The following is a 20,438-nucleotide window of genomic DNA, read 5'->3' as shown; positions in this document are numbered from 1 at the left end:
GAGTAATGCAACACAGAAGCTTATTATCTTCTTTTTTTCCTGGTTGCTGTTCTCTGGAGTAGACGCCAAAGAGGATTTGGTTTTGCTAACAGTGGCTTCCCAAGTATTTTTTTATACTTTCCATACAACGTAAAGTTTTTCCTGCTCAAATACTTCCTTTGATCTGATTTCTTGGAATAAATTGCATTTAGCATCTTCACAAGCTTTTTTTTCTTTATGCTTTCTCATTAGTCTTCTGTGTAAGAAATGTACACACTAAAAATTGTTCAGATTGTTCAGTTCACTGATTCAAAAATTCTCACTCTTGATGTTCCCTGTGCCTCACCTCTTTCTCTAACACTAGTTTGGACTGGGGGAAACTCCAGTGCAGCTGATAAAATGAAACTTGTGCAAACCAAGCACACATGACAAAAGGAGGGCCCCCTCTCTTTCTGATTCTGTTCTCCCAATATTCACATTCTTCAAATATCCAAAACTATAACCCTGACACAACATCTTTTCAGTGGGTTAATCTGCTTGCTATCAGTTTAGCTTGTGTCTGTTCTACTGGTAGGAAAAAAGATCAAACAAATTGTTTTAGAATGGATCACATAGAAAAGTTGCACCAGTTCAAATTTTAACTGAGCCTGTATCGAAACCACCCTGATTTATGCCAGGATCAGTCAGGAACTGCACTGTTAGGAAAAATTCCTTCATGGAAAGGATTGTAAAGCATTGGAACAGATTGTACAGGAAAGTAGTGGAGTTGTCATCCCTGGAAGTGTCCAAAATCATTTGGATATAGCACTTGAGGACATGGGTTAATGGTGAACATAACAGAACTGGGTTACCAGTTGGACTCAATTATCTTTTGCAACCTTAACAATTTTTTCTTCTTGCCTTTGACACAACTATATGGGCAGAAGGCTCTCTGAATCCCTCCTGGCAAAAATGGATTTTCCCTTTTCCAGTGTGCTTTGCTGGTGGAAAATAGCCCCATCTATACATGATTTTGCCTCTGGTGGCTGTTTCCTGACAGAGTCAACCCAGCAAACACACTGTAGGCCCAGGCCAGATCTACACGTGTTTTAAAATGAACGTTGCTGTCAGGCAAGGTCTACCTGTACAGCATGGACAAAGATGTGCTGCTGCAAAGCCTTGTGTTGTATAGTTTATTCTTGGGAAAGGGGATGGCTCTGTTGGTAGTTAAATCCCTTTTCTTCTCATGTGCTGTCATCCCATTGGAGAGCTTTGTTGGCAGGGGCGACAGGCAGAATCACGGCTCCAGACAACCCCTTCTGTTCTCCTCAGCTTTAGAAAACTTGTGATTTGGTATCTCCATAGTATGTACTTTCATGATACTCCCATCAAACTGAACTGTTCTCCAATTATTCCTGTTTTCCAGGTGCAAATCTGTCTGGCAAAGAGACGGGCTGACCTGCCAAGGCCCGCAAGAGGCCCGTGGTGTGCCAGCATTGGACTGAAATGAGCCAAAGTAAGCAATGGCCAGAGAAGCTTCTGGGTCTGGACCTGCTGATTCCTGCAGCAGAACACTTCCTTGAGTAGTACCAAATTGTTTTGCTGTAACGTAGTGTCTTGTGGTTGGATTCTTTGGTTTCCTAAAAAGTCAAACCGCAACTGAAACTCCTGCAGCAGTTGGGATGTTCTTAAATTCTTCTGCTGTAGGGATTGTCTGCTGCTGATGTCTCCAGGATTCACTCTCTTGGCTGGACTTGCCTCAGTGAGAGCACTAACACAGCACTCCCATCTTTTCTCCCTGCCCTTCTGTTTCCACGACTTTTAAAAGAGTCAAACACCTTAAGATCCTCTCTCAACAATGGCCAAGTTAAAAGTTTATTAGGAGGAACTGAGGCACAGACACATAGAATTTATCACCAGATAAGCCTCACATATTACAGAAATTGCTGGAAACTGGATGAGAAGAGCTAAGACATGGAGATCACTTCTAGGTTTTGCCCCTTTACCATTGTAGCCTCTGGGTCTCTGTTGCACAGAGCTGTTATTTCACTCTCTCTGCTGCAGCCCCAGTTCCTCCTGGTGTCTACTCTGCCAATAGTCCTGAGCAACAGCAGGAAACATTCCTCTCTGCCATCTCTGCAGAACAGCTTCCAGAGGAAAGGATAGGAGCTGCAAAACCTAGGCCCCTGCTCCCCTGCTCTTAGGCAGGTACATTCTTACTCCAGAGAAGCTCCTGAAAGCTTTAACTCAAGTAGGCAAAAGAGGACAGGCTTTGAGAGCAGAAAATGGAGCAAATTAGCAGGGAACAACTGAAGTTTCCACCTCAACTCCAATTCTTACACTGGTTTATAGTCACTTAGAGCCCTGCAAAGTCGAGATGGTGTTGTTTGAGGAGTACAGAAGAAATTGGTGTTAGGATCTTAGCTACTTGTATTGGAGTTTTTCTGGTTCTGAGAGAACAGCAGTCTGACATCCCCTCAAACATCATTTGAGATGCACCACTTCTGTAGTGTGCAGCAAGAGTGCATGTCTTTCATTTGAGTACAAATTGGCTCTCGGGCATAAATAAAGATTGAGAAGCCAAAGTTTGTGTCAGGATCTCAGTTTTGAACTCAGTATCCTTGGAACTGAATCTGTGCTTTGATTTAGCACTTTTGTTCCAGCTTGAATTATGTTATAATCAGAACCTGCACGAATTGCTTCTCAGGTATTTCTGTTCTTTATCATTATCTTGATTTGTTTCTATGGGATATTTAAGACAAAGCCCTTCATGAAAGCATGAGAAATCCTCTGTTCACACTCAGGAAAAATGTCTGCCACAATGCTGACTTTTCTGAGTAGACTGCAGGATCCTGTCAGCCTGTTTAAGCTCAGAAAAAAGCTTACTTCACTCAACAGTCTTTTTTTAATGTAAAGAAGAGTAGAACATGCTTTCAAAATGAAGAAAATTTTAAAAATCCCACCAAATCAAAGTGCAGTCACATAATCTACTGATGAAGAGAGTGTAGGAACCTATATTGAGTACAATTGCATGTAGAGAAAGAAACGACATTTAACAGAGAACGAACAAACAAACAAAGTAAGTGGCATTTCTAAAAGCTAAATCTAGGAATTGCAAAGACTCAAAAATGCTTTAAATCACTGGAACTTGTTTCGGGTACAAAGAAACTAATTGGGATTTGAAGTACTATTTATTATGGAGAAGAGTGATCCCAAAAGCTGAGAGAGCGTCAAAGACTTAAAAGTTATGAATTTGCCAAGAAAAAACATGAGTCAATATCAAAAAGTTTAAAAGCTGACCATCTGAAAATATTTTGGGTTCAATTCAGCAGATCGAAACAACTTGCTTGACTTGAACTTTAAAAGAAATATACAAAAAATATGTTTAGAAGTACAAGTTGTTTAATTGCTTGAAGTGAACAGGCTTTCATTCCACACAGTTTGAATTTAATTTATTAGAGTTTTCTGATTCAAAACCATTTCATGAGTTTGGGAAGACTGGGCTGTATGGTGCATTTATTGCAAAGTGAGAATCTCATCTGGTTGCTGCAAGTCAATGCAGTCAATCCTTGACCTGAAGGATAATGTCATTACAGTGGAATCATAAGATCTTACAATATTGTCCAAAGGATCTGAGGGACAAGTATGTAAAAGCCTTGGAAGTCCATATTGTCTGACAATACAGGCATCTGAATTTTGCCTAGAAGGTCATATTTTCTGCAGTTTAACATCACTGACTAGTGGTTTGCATCCCTGTGAGGATCTGGCCCTTAACTGAAAATATTCCAATGCTTTGTGAAATGATATCATTCAGTGGAAAAAACCCAACAAGTCTTGATTGTCAGCATGTGTCACGCAGGAGCTGTTTTTTGGTTTGGTGCCAGTGCACTTTTTCACCAATTCTGAGATTGGCAAATGTACTTCTTCATGATAAATTAAAAAAAAAAAAAAAAATCTCCTCTCCTCCCTCTTACCCATCTTTGCTCTTGTCCCAGCTGTCATCACTGTTTACAGTTTGAGTAAGCAAAAATATATATATTTACAAGTACAGCTTACTGCTGTGTTTGCTGGTATAGACTGCCTGAGGGCATATCTGGGAATGGAGCACATACATAAATATACCCCCTTCTCCTGTCAGCCTCTCCCCTCCTCTGCCTTGTTTTCTTAAGCTGTGTGTTAAATCTCTTCTGTTGGATTCTGTTGGATTCTGATTTTGGAGGGAGACTAACGTCTTCCCTCATGGTTGTACGTGAGTGCTGTCAGATCTTGGGCACTAAGCATGAGGTTCCCACCACTCCCAAACCTCCTGTCCTTCCCAAAAACTGCTATTCCCTCTCTCCTGCCCTGTGAACCTGCCCGCTGGATTAACTGAGGTCACGGAGCAGGAGGAACGTCATGTTGCAGCTGAACTGTTCCACCTCTTGGGGTTGTGTGTGAAAGCAGGAGAAGATTTTATTTTCAGCTGCAGCCTCATGCTATGGCCCTTCTCCCGACTGGACACGTGCCCATCGGACAATCTCAGAGCATCCTGGTTGCCTGCCAGCCCCAGATGCCAGAAGCATGTCCCTGCTTCCTCTCCCCTTGCATGATGAAGTCTGAGGGGTCTCATCCACCACAAGGCAGGAAAGTTGCATCTTGCACGCTTTTGGGGCGGTGGATCCTGACGAAGGCCTCCAGATGTTATTGCAATGGCAATTAAAAATCTACCATAACTAACTGAATAATGGACAATAAATTTAAAATCGGGCTTTTTATATGGTTTTATAAAAATGTTACAAACATCCATGGTCTCATCAGAACTAGGCTTCAGCATCCTGTTTGTGGCATTCCAACTGCTCCTGACTGCAAGTCCTGCTGAGGCCAACTGAAAGCCGATGGTTCTAGGAAGTTTTGCAGGATTTCTTCTCAGTGCTCATCTGGTCAGAAAGGAGTCACAGCACCAAACCTGACACAGTTCAAGAAGCGTTTGGACAATACTCCCAGGCACATGGTGTGACTCTTGGGGATGGTCCTGTGCAGGGCCAGGAGCTGGACTCAATGATCTTTATGGGTCCTCTCCAACTCAGCATGCTCTGTGATTCTGAGCATCCAGCAGTTAAATTCACTAACCTGTGTTCAGTCCCCAACTCCCATGGGAATTGCCCTTATAAGTTTGGGAAAGACATTAAGGACTTGTTTATGCTGCTAAAATTAGCTTGATTTTTTTACTCCAGTGTTACTGATGAACACGTAGCTGCTGCATGTTATACCAGTAAAGACAAAACACGTTAGTTTTAGTCTGAGGTGTATTTGCTGAAGTTGATTCAGTAGCACAGTTGAAGGTTTTGTTTGTTTGCTTCGTAACTAGGATGCATTTAGTGGTTCTGAAGTAAAAGAAGAATGCAGATTTCTAAAGCTACTCTTCTACCTAGGAAAGGGGCATGATGTAATTAAATTTCTCTCCATGACACTGTTGGGTACAGTGTAAAAACTGACAGACTGTATTTGTTGTTGGAGCTGTTGTGGGAGATGAAGATAGCTCTGTACCCAAGGTTCTCAGGATATATTCATGTATGGACAAAAATATATTTAGATATTTGTTTCAACTCTGCATTTCACTCATCTGTGTCACGTTAACTAAAAATAAAAATTAGGGGGAGACTAGGCTATTGCTTGCCACTCTTTTCCTATCTGCAGGATATCTGTAGCAAAGGTTTACATGAATGTAGCTGTAAATGATACTGATAGACACAGACCTGGTAGACTTGTGATTGATGTACACAGTGCTCAAGTGGTCTGTGGGTAGTCTGAATGGGGCTTGAGATAGGTGTGAACCCACTCACCCCTCACTTCCAGAAGGATACTAACAGTGTTTTCTGCTGATGGTGTAGTAGATCATAAAATCACAGAATCATAGAATGGCCTGGGGCGGAAGGGAGCTTAAAGATCACTTAGTCCCAACCCCCCTGCCATGGGCAGGGACACCTTCCACCAGATCAGATTGCTCAGAGCCCCATCCAACCTGGCCTTCATATATTTGGGCTTGTTTCTGATACTGGTGACGATACTGATCTTGCTAATAAAATTTAGCCAGGCACTAATTTTGGATCACAGATTCTTATTTGATTTTCGTAAGGCCACATAGAATCAATGTCAGCTAAATAAAAATGTGACCATCCTAATTTTCAGTAAGTGTTTACATGACCATGTGTGACCATGGAAACAATGTGTATTGCCTCCCTTTATTATCAAAGTGAAAATATTCCTGCTGATCACGATAATATCAATGATCTGCGTGTCCTACACATAGTGACACCTCACAGTAATGACTCAAACAAGATATGAGTGCAAGAACTAACATAAATGTGTTCAATTCCTTTCAGTGAGTCATCACCTCCAGGAAAAAAGAGGGAAAACCAGTATCATGGGTAGGATTTTCTAAGTCTGATAAAGGTGCTCACTCCTTCAGTTGCCAAAAGTGCTTTGGTGCTTTTGCAGGTCTCAGAACAAATTACCAAAATGCTCTCTAACACTCTGGGAAGTAAAAATAACTTTAAAGCCCCCATCCCCTGATGGCCTTTGAAAAATGGCTCAACCTTTTTAAACAGTATAGATACTTGAGGAGTATTGCTGGGATAGTGCTCTATGCTTTGTATCCACTATCTGGACAAGTCCTGCTGTTATGGTGTCTGTCAAAGACGCAGCTTTCCTGGAATGTGGAATTGATAAAAAATTGAATCCAGCATTATATTCCCCACACAGATAAACTGTAGCAACAACAGATTTAGCACATGAAGTTTGAGTAGAACTACCTTGGGCTGATAATTTTGTTCTGCAAAAAAACACGTTTCTTGGTTAATGTGTGGAATTACTGCAATATTTTTCATCAAATCCTCTCCTCCAGTTTCCACACTAAATTGATAAGAGAAAGCATAAAAGTGGTTTCTAGTTGATAAACTATGTTAGTGGAAAAAAACCCCCAACTTATCACCCTAATAAATGGACATAGTGAAGTGAATTACAAGTCTGAAGTGTTAAGTGGTCACAGTTTCACTGATCCCAAGGGCAGACTTTCCTTGTTTTTCTTTCATGCAGGTTACATGACATAATCAGAGACTGTGATCCTGTGTTTTTCTCCATCTTTTATGGCTTTTTTGTTGGTCATTGATTTATAATCTGACAGCCAGAAACATGAAAAGTAAAATGAATACAATGTATAAAAAAAAGAATTCCAGCTAAGGACCATCCATGCACTTTGTCAATTGTTTTTAGCTATTTTTTGGGCTTCTAGGCAAACAGCTGTGTATACCCTATACAGCATGTTTCAGGACCAATCCAGCTCCAAAAGAAATTAGTGGGAGTCTGCCTGTCTCCTTTTGGAGACATGGAATGGGACTGATAAAGCTGTGAGAAACACTGGGGAAACCTTTGGGGACACTTACTCAGAATTACTTAATGAGTCAGGATGAAAATACACAATCCCTCTGGTATTCCCTAATCCTTCATATTTTCAGTCATACAATATGTCAACATACTGGAGACCAGAATTTGTCCCCTAAACACACTATACCCACAGTGATACCAAACAGTGGGGGCTGTCATCTCTTTACATCATTCATGTCAACACTGTGTCCAAGGGATGCAAGTTCTGGGAGTTGAAGAGTGAGATCACTCATGTCTCCTCCACCTTTTGGTCCCTAATGCTCCCAGGCATGACTACATCCAGGATGGCATGGATCACCAGTTCAGGAATATTAACTATCCAGTGTGAATGGTCCTCTGCATCCTTAGGCTAAGCTCTAACTTCTGGTACTTTCAAATACATTACCTGACATAATTTCTGCTTTGAAGGCCTGAAAAGCCTGACAATGTGTATGAATTGAAATCTTGGCCGCCTGTATATGCATGAACACACTCCTGATGTCTTTGCCCTTCCTTTTTAAAGCATCACTTTTTTTCCCAAGAATTAACGTGCTCAGAATGTATTTTTTTTCCCCACAGTGTTGTCCCATTAAAATGGCAACTTTATGACTGTCTGTCACTCCTGTTTGAGCTGGACCGTCTGCTGCAATGTCTGACTGATGGCTGACCCACTTGGCACCCTTGAATCTTGCAGCAGGGACTTCTGAAATAACAAATCAGGGTCTCGTTTGCCTGACAGATATTAATTGTGACTAAGCCATCACAGTGTGGCACAGCAAGAAAAATGCTGCTTTATATTTGAACCATCTGGGAACGAGGACCTCAACAGGCGCAAATGAAAGTTTTCTTTAAAAAGAAACACACGAGTCACTCCAAACAAGTTTTCTTTCAAAATGCCCTGAGTAAGGAAACACAGCCACTATGCCCTGCAAAGCTCAAAGCAAATAAGAAGAGATAAGTATAAATAAAGTAAATTGAGGATGAGTACTGAAGAAACCCGATACAGACAAAGCAGAAAAAGTGATGCAATTCTGCCACGAATAGGTCATGTTAACTACCTGTGTATAATATTTATACTTAACAATAAAGGAAATTCATCCAAATGCAACCAGTCATAAAAACTAGTAACATTTTCATTAAAAACAGACTAAGGCTTGTCTTCATGTTAAACCCATTATGCTGCAAAAGTGTAATTAAATGAATTTCAGCAACTCTATACCTCTTCATTTTTTCAGGAGTCTGGGGCTATTTAACAAGCCAGCATCATTGCAACTGTTTCTCGTTTTTATAAAAACAAAGTCAAACCACTAAAGGAGAAACTCTTAGAAGCAATTTTTCAGTATTGAGTTTTACCTGCAAATTCAGTTTTTCAGGATTTACTCTGTATGTAGCAGTGGGTGGGCTCCTTTTCATTGTGCATGGAATTGCATGGAAGAAGAGACATGGAGCTTCAGTTTTATGCTATACTCAGAAAGAAGTGAGGTAAAACAGATTTAGTTGCCTTAACTCCTAGATTTTCAATCGGACTACAAATGTTCCTCATGTTTTTTAAAGACTTGTACTATCAACAATGATTATTAATCCTCCATTTCATTTTTCACTAGAAGTGATTGTAAGAGGGTGGATGAAATACTCCAGGGATCCTGTTCTCGCATTCCAGCCCTGGGATCAAACAGAGATTTCACCTCCTAAAGTGATTCCATCTTACAGTTGAAAGCTGCACTGTCTGGGGAGGCCACAACCCAAGTTGTGGACTGTAGAAGTTTCTCTCAGCATTGGCAAATCTTCAGATTTCTCATCCAGGTTTTTTGTTTTCATTTTTTTATGTTGCCTTCATTTGGCTCCAGTTGGCACACTGGTAGATCAGAGGCGTCAAGTTTCTTCTCACAAATCGTAATAGCCATAAGGACTGTATTTAATGAAGTGACTCCCACCTCAGCAGAATGAGACTGCTTTGACTATATTATTAAGATAATCAACAATTAAGTTGGCATTTGCCAGCCATAACCACAGATGTCTTCCTTGAAGTGTGGGAGAAACAGCACTAATGTCAAATACCACAGTGTGGGAACACTTGGCACACAACACCAGCATAAGAAAATGGAGCATTTGGCCATGCTCCTGGAAGATACTGTGACTGAAGTGACATAAATACATAATTAGGAGAATCCATGCATCAACAAGCACTGCACCTACTTTACTGTAAAAGTGTTGGAGAAATCACAACGTTTTTCATTATTCTTCAGCTCTTCTGCCGTGGAGGTATCCGAGACAAACACATGTCTGACTCTGATTTTAAGAAGGCTGCTGAGAGGCCCTCCTTTATCTTTGATCTCTACATGTACAATAAGCAGAGCCTCCACAGCAATGCCTTTGAGCAGCGAACCACCTCTAAATCACAGCCCAGTAGTAGAGTTCATATTTGGCTTGTGCATGTCTTTCTCAGTTCCAGTACAGTAAGTTCAATCGGCTTGGAGCTGAACTATAGCACAGCCATTAATCAAAAACCCTATAAAATTGAGTTCCAGGAATTTATAAATACATAATACAAATATGAGCTGTGGGATCCTTTTCTGTAAACACTCCATCTCAGCAATGCTTCATGTCTCCCTGAGCACCATAACTTCACCAGCCAGAATAGCTCGTTCTTGATTTCTATCTGCCTCAACACTATTACCTTGCTTTGTGCCTCTTTTCAGTTTAGAGTCATTGTGAAGGGGAGAGAGGAAGAAAAGTGCCATCACCGCAAAAGCCTACCTATTTTTTTCCATGGGACAAGCAGGTCATGATTCATAGGTTTGTGTTCAACTGTTTTTGTTATTTCTGGATTGAGATGGACAGGACTGGATCCCTCCTACCCACATTCCACTAGCCAGTCCAAGAAATTCAGTGTAACTCCAAAGTCCATCAAAGTACTTAGGATTCTCTCCACTAACTTCATCTGGATTGGTCTATGGGGTACTAATATCTTTGCTTTCAGAATGGGAAAGAAAAACAAACAACACTTTTTGGTTTTTTTCTGAAGGAATGTTCTCTCTGTTTATGCTTACCTTTGATACGAAAACTCTCCTTCCCTTCACTGCTATTCTGTATTAAAACCCCCATTTTTAGCTGTCATAGGGGATGATCTAATACTGAAAGTTTTTCCATTGGTTCCACCTCCTGCAGACATCACTTGACTTCACATTCTGAAATGCTGCTGGGTGATTGTTTTGGAGAGTGCTGAGTATGGAGATCAGTTTCTTTGCTTTCCAGGACTGACCTGCAAAGGGCTTTCCCAGTGAATTAATTTGCTTTCGTGTACTCTGCAATGCTTTGTTTTGTCTTGTCTTATTCAGACTACACTGTGATGGCATAAGCACATGTTGGTCTCTGACTCAAGAAGTCTTGTAAAGTGGAGAGAGGAGTCTTCTTGTAGGTGTTTGGGTTTTTTACTTTTTACTTTTAGTTTGGAATGTAAGTTGGACTCGGTAATTCATAAAGCACAGAAGATATTCATTGTAACCAAAGTAAGTGGAGTTAATGTTTAATTTTTCATTTTTAAGTGCTGATTCAGAACATAACACTGCACATGCAGTTTACAAGGCTCCCACCACTAGCATTTGGACTGCATTTTAAACTTATAAATCACAAGCTAAGTATAGTGCTTGTTTGCGTCTGTTAAATATTTCCCTCTCGTTTGTTCTTATCAACATCCACTAATGATATATACATATGTCATGCAAGACAGCAAATATGCAGAGGTTTCAAGGAAAAGTTCTGTGCCATATCTCTGCTGATTAATGTGTAAATGTGCATAAAATCTAGGACAGTGATAACCTTTAGCATAGGCCGGAGGAAAGAACACAGCAGATAAATGTGCTTCTATGAAAAGCGAGACAGCAAAACTTATGTGCCACCCAGCCTCCATTTCAGGGACTCCAGATGATTGTGTTCCCTAGTCCTGTTCATTCCCAGGTGTATTTCACTCAGTCTGAGAGGCAGGAAATTGCATTTTCATCTTTATTCTTCCGCCAGCTGTAAGCTAAACCCATACTTGAAGGCTATAGCAACAAATCCATTAAGCACAGAAATCTCCTGCCACTGTGCTCATCAGTCATTTTAACTCTGTGCTTCTATTTTCCATGGTTGTACCATATGGAAGAGGAGTCTTGCCTATATGATGCATCTGTGAGAAGTAGCAGGTGAGGCTTTGCACAGTGCTGCTGGTGCTAGAACTAGCAAGAGTAGGTTTAGATTGGATATTAGGAAAAATTCTTTCCTGTGAGGGTGGTAAGGCACTGGAACAGGTTTCCCAGAGAAGCTGTGGCTGCCCCATTCCTGGAAGTGTTCCAGGCCAGGTTGGATGGGGCTCTGAGCAAACCTGGGCTAGTGGAAGGTGTCCCTGCCCATGGCAGGGGGTTCGAACGAGATGATCTTTAAGGTCCCTTCCAACCTGAACCATTCTATGATTCTGTGATTAAGAAATGGAGAAGATCCTCGAGTGCATACCTGAGGATCAAGCTAAATGATGCACTTGAAACTAAGAGATCATATAAACGACCTGTTCAGCAAACTTGTGTTAATTTTCAAGCCAAATCCTCCTACTGATACAACCTGGTTACAGAGTGAGACCTGTACTTATACCTCTCTTTCTAAGTGATTGTTTTATGAGGAAAGAATTAAGATATGAGCCAAAAAAAGTGCATGATAATCAGTGTAGACATTTCCTGATACCTCTCAACACAGGAACCAGTGGAGTAAACACCATTTGCCTTTTAACCACCCCAGGATAGATGAGGGCTTTACTCAGGTGCTCACCCACTGGTGTCTCTTTCCATTCAATATTCCCAAAGGAATTCTGCAGAGTCTCCAATAAGACATACTGCTCTAGAAGGGCCTTTGATTAAATTAGAACAAACTTTGCAGGGATGTTTCAGGCGTCTCAAATAGTTCTTAAGACATTAAAAAATGTGAACTTTTCTCCTGACTGGCTACGAGAAGGAATCCCAGTGTGGTTGCAACGAACAACCCCTTGCTTCACTTTTCCAAGGTATGTGGCATTAACAATGTATTTCACATGAGAAAAGTCATAGTTCATGTTTTCCAGATCTTGCCATGTGGGTTTCCCTTGCTGATAATTAGCTCAAGCTGCTGGAACAGATTTTTGTCCCTCCTAATGCACAGTGAAGCAAGAGGAGAACTGCTTGGCTGAAGGATCAGGCAGGCACAGGATGTCCTTCTAACAGCAACAAGTTTCTTAGAAAACATGTAGTTTTCATCACAGGAGGTGACCAAGAACAGGATAGATGAACAGATATTTATTTATAGAAAGAGTCTTTGAGCAAGAGAATGGTGATCTCTTCATTTGCATTTATGACCCTGTGGGATTTTCTTAACTGGATCTTTTACTCTCTGAGAGCTCTAGGGCTGCTGCAAGAGGAGAGAGAGTTGTGTCTCATGCACAAGAATGTGTTTGCAAATTTATGGTTAATAGATTACAGAACCTGCACAGAAATACTATGATATGTTATTTCAAGTTATGTTTGAATGTCTATTTCTGAATTCATTGCCTTTGTAAACTCACTGGACAGCAAAAGGTAACAGATCCTAAAAAAATAAAAAAAAAAGCCTAGCTAACAAAACTACCAGATGAAGTATGCTGGATTTCCTAAACTTTTTTTTCCTTTACTTATTTATGTATCACTGTGTAAGAAAAACACAGAATATCACACTGCTTCTGAACCCACACTGTGTATGGGCAGAAATCCAGGTTTTCCAGCCCGAGAGGGAATGCATTTGGCCCTGTATCTGTCTGTCTTACTAAAATAGTTATTGAGAACTGGTAAACAAAATATGTAATGATGGTTTCATAACTTCCATGAATAATTGTATGCAACCACGTATAATTACAAGTATCAAAAATATCCTGTTTACATGACACCTCAGTAGATCTGCTGCATTCTCTGCAGCCTCTATAAATACAGTGCCATGAAATGCAAACACTTGCATCTTCCTAAACAGCCATTAGCAAACAGGCTGTGAAAGGCTGTGTATGGAGGGAGATATCAGCCAAGAATATCATAGTCTGGGTATATAAGGAAGAGCTCAGAACCTTTTATGCCTGCATGAATTATGGTTAAGTAGTTCCATTGTAAGAACAGAAAAAATCCAGTAAGAATCTCACAAATACTTCAAAATTCATAGAAAACTGAAACAAACTTGTTGGAAAGGAAAAACTGGGATGAGGACAATGTTTTACCCACAGTCACAGGTAACAATAGGAGCTATAAGTATCCCATCCTTGCAGAAAGCCAACAAGCCCTCTCGTAGAAGTCTAGCACATAGCAGGTGTTGAAAATGGAAATGCAATTTCCCAGCTAGGCAGACATCCAATATTTATGAGCCAAGTCTGTGGAAACAGCAAACTGCCAATAGGGACAGAATAATTTAACGGAAAATCAAGGAAGTTTTCCACTTCAAGAAAAACTGTCATTCACCTTGTGTCTGATCTTACTCCTACTGCTGTCTGAATGCATTGTCTGGTGATGAAGCAATCACACAAGATACTAACACAAAGACAGTATCCTCCTGGCTGGAGCTGACCACAGCTATGTAGGCATTTGGCAGAGCCAAGGGATGAATGGGTGAGAAACAGAAAAAACTCACAGGCACCTGACAGGAAAAACAGCCTCCTGACTTGCAGCAGCACCTCTCCTACTTCCTAAGCAGTGCTTTAGACCCACATTAAATGCAATCTAGTGTTGAATTTATATTTTCTTTTGACAATGTTGCAGCTTTGTCAGATGTGCCGAGAAACTTCTGCCACATTGGGTGGAAATATTTCGTGAGCAACAAAAGGTGCTGTGAGATTTCCAGAGCATGGAAGTGTGACCCTTGCACTTTTGAACCACGGTCAGAACCAGAACTGCACAACTAGAATGGCTCTGGAGAGCCAGGTCTTGAATACACCTCCTGCCCAGGCAGAATCTGAAGGCACTTGGATTTGCTCTGTAGTTATAAGGGGGAAGAATTGATAATTGCCAGACAGAGGGATCTGTGCCTGTCAACACTCCTAGCTCAAAAGTCAACTCCCAAATTTGCTTGAGAATTTCCTGTCTCCTTCTGATAAGGCTCCTGTCTGCTTTTGGCAGACTATCTCCACGGAACTGCCAAACTATGCATAACAAGCCGTGTTTCATGGGTATTTGCACAAATTTGGATACTGCTGGCACCACCACACATGGCCCAGATATCACTGGATCAATGCAGAACATTAAGGTGCGGAGAACTGAATGAATATGTCAAAAATATTAATATATTCAATGAATTCCCCTTTTTCCTTCTGTCTGAACCTCCCTCTGTTAGAAGACTAGGAAGGAGGCTGGGCTCAGGGAAAACTCTTGGAAAAACAGGCCGTGTGATCAATTTGGTGAAAGAGCCTGTGGCCGGGTCTCTGTCAGGGGTGAACTTCAGCTTTCAGAACTAGTTTTAAGTGAATTATGACACCCCTGCCACCACCCCAGAGTGTTTGTTATTCAGGCAGACGTGCCAAATAACCTCCACGAAGTGACTGCTTTTTTTGAGCTGGAACTCATTCCTGGAGAGTTTGTTGTAAGCACTTGGTCAGAGTCACAGCAAGACACTTTGGAGCCTGTTTTGGCCACCCTTCCCCCTCCCTTCCCTCTGCTTTGGGCTCCTTCCAGCTGTTGCCAGCAAAGACTCCTGCATCCCCAAAGATCTCCAGACCCTCCTTTTGGAGAAGGGCAATGGCTCTGCCACCTGTCCCTTTTGACGCCTCTCTGAAGCGATGACCCTGATCACCTTATTCCTTGCCTGGCTGTATAAGTACTGCTTAAATGTCAGGCTGTACTGTTAAATATATGAAATGGGTTTGTCCCACCCTCTCCAACACACTCCACTTTCAAGAAGTCTCCACACAGATACTTATTTTTACGGATTTACAATAACCACTCTCAGCTCGAAGTCCGGAATTCCTTTAAAAGTGCATGAACTTAAAGGAGTGATTATGGAAAGCAAACCAAAAAGGGACACTGAATACTGGCAAAATGATCTTGATAGGCAATTCTTTTTCTGTTCATGAAGAATTGTTTCTGTTCTCTCAAACTGTACTTATTCATTATTTTTTTTAGGAGATGCATCACCTATAACCTGGAACTACATAGGTTAACATAAAAGGCATTTTTATATCTAGAAAGCAAGGTGTGTTATGTCAAAGAGTCCACAAAATTTATACTGTGGAGTTCTAGAGATGGAGGCCTAACAGAGCTTTGCACCTGATCCATGAAAGGTGAAGTCTGATCCGGCTGAAATCCCTCAAAAACTTTCTGTTCATCTCAGTGAATCTCAGGAGCTGAGTGTAGAAATTGAAAAGTGTAAAGAAATCAACCTGCCCCGAAAATAAAAGAGACAAGAATGAATGAATGAATAAACAACTGAATGAATGACAGAAGGCTGAGCTGGGTTTTAGCAATGCATTACTAATAAGAGCCAATGGAAGGGTGTTTAAATATGCAGTACTTGGGTTCTAGCAATGCATTACTAATTACAGCTCAAGAAATCTTCCTTGAAGCATTCGCTCAAACTGGTTTGGATGCGAGTTAATCTGTGTGGATGTGACATTGGCAGACCACTGCCTGAGAGATTCTCACCCCAAGATATTTGTAATGCAAGAGTTCGACATGAAAATACATATCCTAATGAGTCAATACTTGGGGATTTAAAAACACATGGTAAAGGTAATCCAATTTTTTTTTAAAGAATATGAGGATTTTGCTGTGATGAGCATTAGCTGTCTGTCAACTGGCATCTTCAGTCCATGACTTGAAGGCTCTCACCCAGTTATATGGGAAACTTAGCTGGAATTTGACAGATGAAGTCCTATGAAAAGATCTCACACTCTAATATGATACACTAGGTAGTACCTTTTCCTTTGGGAAAAAATCACATCCCCATTCCCCGTGAGAAGGGCTGCATTTTTCAGATGCACACCCTTCTAAAACCTGGTGATACAAGGAATTTACTCACTTAAAGCTGTGTGCTAGTGCAAGTTCCTACTTGCTGTGGGTGAAAGGGCCTGAAAGCTTTGGTCCCAGTCTTCTCCAAGAGCACAGTTATGAACTCTCAGGGACTGCTGATCCCTCTGAAAGAGCTGTACTGACCAGGATGTCAGACAAATACATTTCTTTTCCAGTACCAGGGCCCCACTAAAACCCTTCAATTCACTGGGTTTACAGAGGCACCAAATAAGACAACTGTACAAACTGGGCTATCAGCACTGAAGATCACAAGTTTAGGCTGTGAATGGCTGCTTCCCTTGCTGCAATGTGCAATAAATAAACTTAAACAGGGCAAAAAAATTGACCTTGCTTGTGAACTAAAAGAGAAAGCTATCTTCAAATTATTTGGGTGTAAGTAACCATCAGAAAACAAAACAAAACAAAAAGAATCGAGAGGTGGCTGCTCTTCCAGAATTTCCCAATGCAGAGACAGTCTGGACTAACTCCCAGTTGGTCCTAAATAGTGGTTAAAAATAGGTATGATCACAAAATAGACATGAAAATATTTCTTGGAACAGAAATATTCTTTAGCCATATAGTTATTGCTTTAGAATTGGGATTGTTCAGCCTGGAGAAGAGAAGGTTTTGGGGTGATCTGATTGTGGCCTTGCAGTACCTGAAGGGAGCCCACAGGAAAGATGGAGAGAGACTATTTCCAAGGGCCTGGAGTGACAGGGAAAGGAGGAATGGTCTCAAACTGACAGAGAGTAGGTTTAGATTGGATATAGGAAGAAATTCTTCCCTGTGAGGGTGGTGAGGCCCTGGCACAGGTTGCTCAGAGAAGCTGTGGCTGCCCCATCCCTGGAAGTGTCCAAGGCCAGGTTGGATGGGGCTTGGAGCAACCTGGGATAGTGGAAGGTGTCCCTGCCCAAGGCAGGGAAGTTGGAGTTAAATAATCTTTAGGGTCCCTTCCAACCCAAACTATTCCACGATTCTATAATTTTATAATTATTGCTGCACCCTGCAGCTCCCCCTGTGCATTCCCACTATGCCTTTCTAGCCTGTTTTGTTAAGGAAAAAATTTTGCAGGATCACATTTCCTCTAATCCCTCCCACCAATTTCTAAATACTCAGGTTTATTTCAAGCAAATCCACTAGTGGTGCAAAATTCTGAAAAACACCAAGTTCTCACGAGTTTCATGATAACTGGTGGAAAAGGACACTCAGGGTAGTGTCTGTCTCAGTAGATTTTAAACTGTGCATAGGCAGACCTCTCAAATAGCTAAAGCACATTTAGGAAGTCAGAGAACATGGAAAAGAGATAAAACACTGTTTAGGTGCTCACAGGGCAGGGAGGTGAGCGAAGGACAGGAGGAGGAAGCTGAGGTGCAGCAGAATGAAAGGGAGTGAAGCTCAGGGAAGGAGTACAGGCACAGGAGACAAGTGATAAGAAACCAGACTTCATTCATGTAACTGCCAACAAACAACTATTTCTGCCTTAGTCACTGTTATTTGGAAAATAATTTATGTTAAACTCAAATCCAGACACTTTTATACCAGAATGGATTATGCACACATGGAGATGCTGATAACTTAAAGTTTGCTTTAAATTCAGACTTTAGGCTTTACCTTAAAGTTTGAGATTTCTTTGTTGTTGGGGAAAAAACCCAAATATTTTTTACATGAACAAAAAATTTATTGTAAGGGAATTAGATATTACCAAGAACAAAAGAAACAAGGTTGAAGAAAAGTTGACACAATTTTTATTGTGGAGAGGTAATTCTGTGGCTAAGACACAACCATTGCACTAAATCTGTACATACATCTAGGAGGGAACACAACAAGGGTCAGAGTTATTAAAAGTCTTTCATGAAATGGGAAGGCAAGTAAACACAACTGTTAAATCATCATCTGATTATGTTGATGGAGATGCAGTGCAGAAGTCTGATACAGCCATTCTTTTTCTCTGCCTCTAAACAATTTTGAAAAAAAAAAGCCTTGATTTTAACCATTAAAGATGGTTTCAATTTCTCTCTTTTCAACAGAGGAATGCAGTGATGCCTTTTTCCTTAATTCCTTTTTCTGTCTGAGTTCTGTCTAACCAGCATCAAGGCACAGTGCATTGTAGAAGGAGAAAAATGAGGAAAAGTAGATTATATGTAAAACATGAAGAGCACAGAGATGATGAGAAAATAGAGATGCCAAAGGTCCTTAAAGACCCTAACCTTTTCTGAAGTCAAGAAGAAGGGATTCAAACAAGAGTTTGTCTTCTCACAAAAATAAGGAATTCATTGAAAAAGGACATGAGCAACAATAATTGTGTCATTTATGTCTTGGGGGCTTGGTCAGAGGTCATAGATTTGCTTCATACCATGGCATTAGGAGAGGAAGAGCAAGACAGTGACCGCCCTGTGGTAAAGAAATTTTGAAAGGTATCAGCATCATATAAAATTTAAAAAAAAAAGGGGGCAGAAGTTTTTTTACACCACATGTTTGAGGCTTTTTCAATCAAGTAGGAAATTTCAGAGCAGTTTGTGGCCCCCATCTGTGGGGCACAGAGGCATCAAACTGAGAAAAAGAAAACTACAAACTCCTGATCTATGTTTAGGGGGAGAAAAAAAGTAATGAAAAGTTGCCAGGTTGCACAGCAGAAACAAAACAAATTGCATGTTTTGGAGGAAAAGCAGGAGACGGCCACAGCTGACTGGGTTACCAAACCACAAACCCATAGGAACATGCAGACAGAGAAGATAATTGAGGACTACAAGCAAAATTTGACAAAAGGCAATCAGAGCCAGCTTGTAAAAGAAGCATAAAGGATTTCATTATGCATGGAAAAACAGTACCAGTTTATGCAGCTCCAGCTTTTGGAAAGATTTGTTTTGCGACTAAGAAGCCAAATTGTTCTGCAAAGGATGGCAAAAGGGGGCTAAGGGTATTCATCAAGAAATTCAGTGTGTGAGCATTCTGTGGGGCTGAAGAAAGGAAGTATTGATTGAAACTGTTGGATAACTTTATATATACATATATATATTAGAGTCATAGAAGAATAAACTGGTTTGGGTTGGAAGAGACCTGAAAGATCATCCAGTTCCAACCCCCTCCATGGGGAGGGACACCTTCCACTATCCCAGGTTGCTCAGAGCTCCATCCAACCTGGCCTTGGACACTTCCAGGGATGGGGCAGCCACAGCTTCTCTGAGCAACCTGTGCCAGGGCCTCCCCACCCTCACAGGCAGGAATTTCTCCCTAATATCCCATCTAACCCTACTCTCTGTCAGTTTGAAGCCATTCCCCCTTGTCCTGTCACTCCAGGCCCTCGTAAATAGTCTCATTCCCATGAATCCAAACTAGAACTTTCTGACTTCCAGATTTTGCTCTTGTATCCAGGTTAAAGTTTGAAATGATGGGAAAGTCTCAAGGAATGCTATGATGTTATGTGAAGGTGTTTAATTCCAAAGTTGCTCCTAAGCTAAGTTAAGAGATACTCTGGGGTACTTTTTTAGGAGAAGTAGGTACACAAAAATGGAAAATGTGAGGCAGAGATCAATATATTTACCTCAAAAGAGCGTAGGAAAATCGAAACAAACAAAAAAGCTTTAAAAAAAGTGGAATTCATGCCACCAATGATGGTGAGTTCACAGAACTTAGATCTGGGCCAAGGTTGGCACAGGTTCCCTCTTTGTATTTTTGGGGATCTGCATTACCAGTCTCATTATTTGCTGAAGGTGTGTTGCTTGCTCAAATGTCCTTCAGGAGAAGGTTTAAAACAAGGACACCTACACATGTAGTCATAAGATTAAAGCCAGAGGTGGTGTGAATTCTCAAAATTTAAATGCAAAGAAGAAGAAAAAAAGGAAATCTACTAAGTTAAGGAACATGAAATCTTCATTCTTGTTCTGTGTCCAGTCAGTGCACACGTAGATATATATATATGCACACATATGTATGTGTACACATAAATATCTATTTTATATATATATTAATATATACACAAGAAATTTCCAATATTTAAAGCAGAAAAGACAGTGAATCAGACCCTATCCAGAGACTGAACTGCTCTGTGATGGTTTATATGCT

The 20,438-nt window shown here is 40.8% G+C and overlaps 1 protein-coding gene and 1 long non-coding RNA gene across 2 annotated transcripts in view; one reads left to right on the top strand and one right to left on the bottom strand.

Annotated features, from left to right (window-relative positions):
- The window catches only part of LOC113976196, a 40,307-nt gene extending 34,705 nt beyond the window's left edge, over positions 1–5,602 (top strand). Inside the window, exon 2 of the long non-coding RNA XR_003537032.1 lies at positions 1,385–5,602. This is a non-coding gene — a long non-coding RNA (uncharacterized LOC113976196). The remainder of the gene's footprint in view (positions 1–1,384) is intronic.
- Positions 1–20,438, bottom strand: part of NTF3 (neurotrophin 3) — a 55,532-nt gene that overhangs the window by 20,269 nt on the left and 14,825 nt on the right. The window lies entirely within an intron of this gene.

Source organism: Neopelma chrysocephalum, unplaced genomic scaffold (assembly GCF_003984885.1).
Source record: "Neopelma chrysocephalum unplaced genomic scaffold, ASM398488v2 Primary Assembly neopelma1_149, whole genome shotgun sequence".
NCBI lineage: Eukaryota > Metazoa > Chordata > Aves > Passeriformes > Pipridae > Neopelma > Neopelma chrysocephalum.
Note: the sequence above shows the minus strand (reverse complement) of the source record. Positions and strands in the feature narration are given on the sequence as shown.